Here is an 8,106-nt window from a genome sequence, read left to right as displayed (position 1 = left end):
CCTTGCAGTCCAAGGGACTCTCAAGAGTCTTCTTCAACACTACAGTTCAAAAGCATCAATTCTTTGGTGCTCAGCTTTCTTTATAGTCCAACTCTCACATCCATACTGGAAAAGGCAATGGCAGCCCACTCCAATATTCTTGGTAGGCTACAGTCCCATGGGGTCGTGAAGAGTCAGACATGAATGAGTGACTTCACTTTCACTTTTAGTGTCTCACTTTTCATCATGCAGATTTTTCACAGATGACTTTTACCAGGTTAAGGGAGCTCCCTTTGATTCTTAGTTTATTGACAGATTTTTTTCCCCCCTAAAATCAAGGATGAATAATGGATTTTGCCCATAATCAATTTCTGCATCCATTAGCATGATCACACAGTTTTATTTTTTGTTTTTTAATATGGTGAGCTACATTGATTGCTTTTAAAATGTTAAACAATTCTTGTGTTTCTAAGAGAAACTATACTTGATCATAGTGAGAAATCCTTTGATTACCAAAGAAAGTAGAAGATGTTCCCGAGTATTCTTAGCTCATTAAAAAGGTCACCAAGGGTATTGCCTAAAGTCATAGGCCAGTTTTAAATGGGATTCGTCATTCTGAGTCATCTAAATTCCTCTGTTAAAAAGAGAGCACAGAGAGAGGCATAAGCCGTGGAAGGAAGACAGAGGCAAATGAGAAATCTGAGATGTTTCCATCTTCTGAGGAATATGTCCTGAAGGAGGCATTCCCAATCTGAATTCAGCCCTGAGGATGTAGATCTGGTGGGGAGATGGCGAAGGATGAGAGCAGCGTGGGCTGCGGAGCGCAGATGGGGGCATGTGGTTTCGGGAGTGATGGTGGCCCCTGCGGGGTTTGAGACAGGTGACCCCCCTTCTTTGGGAGAGCTTTCACCTCCTTCCTCCATCGTCCTGACTCTGCTCTGTTTTCCTACCTCCTGGGCTGCTGCTCCTCAGCCTCCTTTGCTGGCTCCTTATTTCTGAATATCAGAGTCATCCAGGACTTAGTCATAGGTCGTCCTTTCCCTCTGAGGTCACTTCTTGGGTAATTTCATCCCATCTTATGGATTTAAGTACTTGAAGTATTTAAATAAAATGCAAATTCTTTGCTATGATCTCCAAGATTCAACCAGGTTGGGTACCTAACTACCTCCAGGACTATATCTATGTACCCTCCCTTTCCCCCTAGTCCAGTGCACTTACTATTCCTTCAGGACGTCAGACATGTTCTCATATCAGGATCTTTATTTATTTATTAAAGGATCTGCTCTTCCGTTTCTTGGAATGTTATTCCTCAAGGTGACTCATGGCTTACTCCTTAAGTTTATTCAGGTCTCAGCTCAAACACTAAGACAAGCCTTCCTCCACCCCTGAACTTCCCTCCCTAAAACAGCTATTCCAGCTTGCGACACTGTCTGTCCCCTGATCCCACTTCACTGCTTATCACAGGCCTTCTAGTTCTCTCACAGTACGGCCAACATTTATTTATATGTTCGTTGTCCGTCTCATGCATTATAAAGTAAGAGCTGGGAAAGCAATGGTCCTGCCTTATTTTGACTCTCACTAAATACTAAAACTATTTGTTAAGTGAATAAATATATGGGCATTTACTGACACTTTATACAGTAGGTTCTACAAGTTATTCTTAGTCGATATATGAATTTTTTCCTACACATTTCTGAGGCATTTATGTTACCTACAGTTAAATAGCAGAGACTTTTATTAATTTATTCATAGAACCACAAGTCAGCTTTTCTCATGTAAGACTAACACAAAAGAACAATTATGGCATAAAATCCAATTTATCTGTGCTTTGAACAAAATTTGTATGCTTTCTAAATCTAATGACATGAATTATTGCCTAAATATTGTCTTTGTTTATCAAATCTTAAAAATCATTTAAATTTTTTGTCAGTTTCTCTCTTTAGTTTGGGAGTGTATTAAGGGTATAGACTGAATTATTCATTCTTTGTCCCAGGGCCAGACTCAGAGCATGGTGAAGAGAAGGTTTATAATAGATGTTTGTTGAAAATGACAAATAGAGGAATGATTCAGGGAAATACAAGAATTTAGGTACAAATTTATGCCTTTCTTCTGTGAAAACCTGTCAAGGTTTTCATAAAAGTTTGTGAATCCTTATTTCCTTAATCAACTGTCTTTTGTGTCCCAAACTTAATCTTCATTTAATTTTTCAGGCAAGCTTCCAACCTGCATTCAAGTCTATTTCTAGCCAACTCAGCTTCTCCGTTACTCACGGCAGATGGAGCAATATCTTAGAATGAATGCACCTTCTGTAGGACCTATAAGACAGAGGTAACATAGGTCCAGGACAGGCCCATGGGGATGAGGCCCAATTCAAACCAAATGATGGGGGTCTGACCGTCATGGTACTTATTCCATCAAACATGGGCTCGATGAAACCAGAATAAAGAGCCAAAGATATAGCTCTGCCTCATTGATGTTTATGCAGCTGAGAAGACTCTGGTACCATGGTACCCATGATGACTTAATAGGCAAGACAGCTTATCTTCCGTAATATAAAAAAGGCACTTTTTCCCCCTAAAATGCTGGCTACAGTAAAATGTGAAAATGAAAGAATGTGTGTGTGTGTGTGTGTGTGTGTGTGTGGCGGGGGTGTGGTATGTGTGTACCCGGTCACGTCCAACTCTTTGTGACCCCACACACTGGATCCTGCCAGGCTCTCTGTCCAGGGAATTTTCCAGGCAATAATACTGGAATAGGTTTCCATTTCCTACTCCAGGGGAACTTGCTGATCCAGAGACTGAACCCACGTTTCCTACATCTCCTGAAAGGGCAGGCGAGTTCTTTACCACCGATGCCGCTGGGGAAACCCCAGAACGATATAGGATGTGATATTAATCACTCTATCCCATGAAACAAAACCAGCATTTTGGTTACATGCTGCTGTGTAACAAACCCCCAAAGTAAGGGACTTAGAATAATAATGGTCGTTTTATTGTTATCCCTCAGAGTTCTCAGAGTTGACAGTGCCGAGAGGCAGTTTTCACTCAGGTACCTGCCATCAGAGCTGAGGCTGGGATCAGCAGGAGTTTCACTCCCTCGCGTGGCGGGTGCCTGGCAGGAAGGCTCAAAGCCTTGTCGGTTGGAACACCTGGTCCACCCTGCGCATCTCTCTCGGACTCTCTGGTCTCTCCAGCAGGGCGACCTCAGAATAGAGGGACTTCTTCCATGCTAATTCAGGCCCCAGAGTGCATTCTTGAGGGGGTGCTACAGGAAAGTGTACTGGGTTTTCTAAGAGCCTCGGGGATCACGCAGCACCACTCTGGGATCCTCTGCTGGTCAAAGCGACCCCCACAGTCCTGCAGGTTCAGGGGAGCGCCTCAGACTCCACCTCTTGATGAATAAGTGGCCAGTCCTTCAAGAGCACGTGGGACGGAAATGTTGTCCAGTCCATTCTTGGAAAACCTAACCTGCCACGGCCGTTGTTAATGTTTTGTTAACTCTCCTCCTTGGCCACAGGGTGTTTTTAAGGTGGATGTCTGAAGGGTATGTCTGTTAGGCAGTAGGCATCTACATTCATAAAATCCTGGAGCTGGAGTGCAACTTAGGCGTTTTCGGAATACAAGGGAACTGAGGTTCCTTCACGGGAGTCTGGGCTAATAGATCCAGGCAAGAGTTTGGAGGGAAAGCCGTCAAAGATGATTTGCAGCCTCTTCTCAGCCTTGGAGAAGTCTGAGCTTTGACACGCCATCAAATCCCTCGTGCAACTAACTCAAGAATTGTAAAGGTGTGTATTGGATCCCAGACACTCGGAAGTCCTGCTGAGATGGCTTTGAGGTGACAAGGGCACTTGCATCTGTTTAAATTGGTCATGGGGGGGGGGGTCTGTAATCGATGAGTAACCTTATTTGATGAGATGCAGCTGTATACCAGAAAATGGGGCCTAGTCGCACACCCCTGAGGCCTTTATGCGATAAACAAATAAATGAAGTTACCTAGACTTCCAGCTCTTTCTCACGATGGTGCATACCCACTGCCTTCTCTCTCGTGATCATCGCTCCAAGCGTGGAGCGAGTGAGGCATGTAGAAGGCAGGTCCGTGCCTCACGGGATCTGCACCTGGCTGTCACTGTGTGCTGCGTGGCTGTCCTGCATCCCGTCTTGATGGTTGCTTAAAGCTTAACTCTTGGTGCATCTTGTGAGTTTGATCGGCAATCTGAATCCAAGACCACTGCAGGCGATCGAGCAGAGAGGGCGTTGCAGCATCTGACGGTGTGAATTTTGGGAAATCCCTGTAGGCCCCTCAGCTGGAAGCAACTGTGATCAGTGGCCTAGATGAGAAACTAGGGTCAAGAAGGCGAGCTGACACGCCTGAAGTCTCACAGCCGCTTGTGGCCAGAGTCAAGACTAGAATCAGGTCTTCTGTACACACGCTCTCTGGTTTTCTATCGGCATGCACTCCCCAAAATGTGGTTTGCACAACACCAGTCCCATCTATCTCTGTGATGAACCGTGTTCTATATGACAGAATGAGTTTAGCTTGGAGAGATGCTGCGTACCTAACCTCCTGGAGATTTATACTGTACTAAAGGCTCTGAGAAATCATCTAGTTAAGAAATTTTACCTCAAAGATGCCCCAAATTATTTGAACATGGGCCTCTTCATTTTTATAACTATTAAACATCTTGTGTGAATAGCAAATTTGGTGAAACAAGCTATGAGGAAAGCTGGCACTGAGAAAGCTAGATTGAATAAAGGAATTAATGATAACAGTCCTCAAAGATGCAACAACTAGATTGTAGGTACTCCATGTGCTTGTTATTAAAAAGTTACAAATCGGTTTTTTAATTTATAAATAGTTTGCACCAAAGTTAGTAGTAACACAGACTATAATCAAGATGTGTAGAACTCTTGTGAGTTACCATGGGGGTTAAGGGTCTTGTTTAGAAAAGTCAGTGCAGTGTGGAAAAGCCCCAAACCCTCAGAGTTTGGAATAGGAGACAGATTTCTGAAAGTTCATCAAAAGTTAAACCATCCTGTCTTTGCTACGGACTCTGAGCAGAATCATCCATTTTGCAGTGGGGACAAAAGGAATTCAGACGCTCAGGGCATCACAGGGAGAACCCTTTTTCCCAGGAGGAGTCTCCTCAGGGCCCCTCTCACGTCCGTGCTCCTCAGGCTGTAGATGAAGGGGCTCATCATGGGGGTCACCACGGTGAACAGCAGCGCCCCGACCTTGTCCCTGTTGTCAGGGTCAGGGGACGAGGGGAAGAAGTAGACCCCCACGATGGTCCCGTAGAAGAGGAACACGGCTGTCAGGTGAGAGCCGCAGGTGGAGAAGGCTTTCCACCGCCCCTCGGGGCGGGAGAGTCTCAGGACAGCCCTGGTGATGCAGGCGTAGGAGACGAGGATGCAGGCGTAGGAGACGAGGATGAGGGCGAAGGGCAGGGTGACGACCGATGAGCCCACGACAAAAAGCATGAGCTCGTGGACCTCGTGTCTGAGCAGGACAGCCTGAGCAGCGGGGCCAAGTCACAGGAGAAGGGCGGGAGAGCGTTGCCGTCACAGAAGACCGATCGGAGCAGCAGAAGGGTGTGTTAGGGCTCCAGTGTTACTGAGGGCCCAGGGGGTGGCGGTCAGCCAAAGGCAGAGCCTGGGTCCCATGACGGTCGTGTAGTTCAGAGGGTGGCAGATAGCCACAAAGCGGTCACAGGCCATGACCCCCAAGAGGAAGTTGTCAGTGACAACAAAGACAATGGAGAAATACATCTGTGTGATGCAGCTCTCATAGGAGATGGATAGACTCTTGGTCTGAATATTCATCAGCATTTTGGGGACTGAGGTGGAAATGGAGGAAATATCAGCCAAGGATAGGTTGGCGAGGAAGAGGTACATGGGGGTGTGAAGGTAAGAGTCCAAGCCGATGGCCAGAGCGATGAGCGTGTTCCCCACCACGGTGACCAGGTACATAGCCAGGAAAAGTACAAAGAGGAGCTCCTGCTGCCCAGGTTGACTGGAGAGTTCCCAGAGGAGGAACTCAGAGATGCTCGTTTGGTTTCCTTCATGCATATTTCTGCTGATCTGGAGAAAGGACCGCAAAGTCTTCACCCCTACATGAAAACCCAGTGTGGGACCATTCAACTGGGGTCATGGCAGGGAGGTGGGCGCTCCCTCTAGGCTGAAGGGGAATGAAGGGTGGAATGAATGAAAGGTTTAATAAGGAACTCCGTCAGCAGTGCAGAGACTCAGAAAATGCCTTAGAAAGAAAAGCTGGGGACATGACAGATACTTCTCGATGAATATGTATTAAACTCTAACATGCTTCCGATGTGATTTTTACAGTTGGCTCCAAATGTGCTTAGATGCCCTAAACTGGAGGCAATAAGTGATGTATGCTCTGTTTTCTGAAGATGCTAGATTAGCCCTGAAGGAATTACTTAAAAATGAACTAACGGTCCTAAGACCTTTCCCACCATTCATCTGCATCCTTTTGAAGAGTTATTAAAGTGACGAGTTTGGAAAAGTAGAAACAGCTAAGTGTTAGGAACCCTTATGGGAATATACTGTCGTGTGGGTGCTCCTTCCCATTCAAGTTAGGGGGACTCTCCACCAAAAGAACTGTTCTTGGAGAATGCGTACATGAAGGAGAGACCAGAATTTTACTTCGTTCGTGCTTAGATGTTAGGTGGATGGAGACGTTCAGGGGACACGTAAGAACCTAAAGACTTGGGTTTTCCTCTCTGTCGGAAGATGGGAGCTCTGTGCATCAGCTCACTGCTTGTATGGCAGGACCGTCCTGCATCTATCCTCACACGGGACATAGCGTGAGTTGCCCACAGGCCAAGTGGTGGCTGCGGGAAGTCACTGAGCTCAAGCCTCCTTGTTGGGACTCCAACCAGGAAGGAGCCTTTTGGGGTAGAGGAGGTTATAGAATAAGGGGTCAGGGAAGGGCTGTCTTAGGAAACGGCAGTCATAGAGAGGTCAGGGAGAAAACTCATCGCCCTTGTCAAGGAAATGCTTCATGGACGAGTCCCTGAAAGGCCTCTGAAGAATCCCAAGTGTTCTCACGATGGAGCCAGCCTGCCACCCACAACTCACCACCCCCGAGTGCTCCACGGCAGCAGAGAGAAGACGCCCCCTTTCCACTGCCTGTCTTCTCCTTACGGCTCCCTGCGCCACACCCCACGCTGCAGAGCTGACTCGGCTCAGAAGGGAGGACGCAGGCGGCGAAGGATGTGAAGCTGAAGTTTCTAATTGGGCTGGGCTTGTGGATCCCTGGTGAAGTAGGCCTTTAGGACCTAGGTAAAACTAATTTTTAAAAACTAGAAGCAAGCAGAAAGACATTGAGACCTCCCGAGATCCCACCCCGGGTCAGGGAAGGGAGGTTGGACCCAAGGCGGCTTTCTTTGCGGCTCTCTGGGAAGAATACTGTCTGCAGAGCCAAGCCGCGCTGCTCTTGTCTGTCTGTCCTGATTTCTCCTTCTCACTTCTCGCTCTCCTCCACTTATTCCCGAAATTCTTGTCCTTAAAAGATTAGAGAGACAGTCAAGTCTCCATGAGCTTTTCTTTCCATGAAGAGGCTGGAAAACAAAGAAAGAAAGAAAGAAGCCTCCACCCCAGGGCCCGGGAAGATTGAAAGGGGGCAGGACTGCAGAGGGTCTCGAGGCCTCTCTGAGAAGCGTGACTGAGGGACGAGAGGGAGGGAGGGGATGGAGGGAGCGAGACCGAGGCTTCGATGTAGGAGAGAGGAGCCGAGGCCGAACCAAAGAGGGACCCAGAACCAGCAGGCATCTCTCCCCAACCTCAGGCCAGACCCGGAGCCGCCTTCGAGGGTCCGGGAGGGTGAAGCCCTGGGTTGGTTTGGGCTTGACTAGCATGAGCAAGTTTGCATTTTGAGCGACGACCTCTAACCTCCCCTTCCTGCCCTACCTGCCCTGCCACCAGAAGTCCTGCAAAACCCGCCCCGCGTCCCTGGGGCGCCTGCCTAGCTAGCCGAGCGCAGCAGCGCTGCGGTCTAACCGGGCTCACCTCTGGAAGAGGCCCGGACCTCAGGACGCCGCTGGGCTTAGACCAGCAGCTTAGCTTGCTGGGGGCAGGGCTGCAGGGGAGACAGACAGCAGGGCCCCTGTTC

General features: G+C 47.9%; 1 pseudogene; it reads right to left on the bottom strand.

The window, feature by feature from the left end:
* Positions 1–5,078: 5,078 nt before the first annotated feature.
* On the bottom strand, positions 5,079–6,044 carry LOC136174597 (olfactory receptor 1S1-like; annotated as a pseudogene).
* Positions 6,045–8,106: the final 2,062 nt, after the last annotated feature.

This window comes from Muntiacus reevesi, chromosome 9 (assembly GCF_963930625.1).
Source record: "Muntiacus reevesi chromosome 9, mMunRee1.1, whole genome shotgun sequence".
NCBI classification, from domain to species: domain Eukaryota; kingdom Metazoa; phylum Chordata; class Mammalia; order Artiodactyla; family Cervidae; genus Muntiacus; species Muntiacus reevesi.
This window is presented reverse-complemented; position numbering and strand designations above follow the sequence as displayed.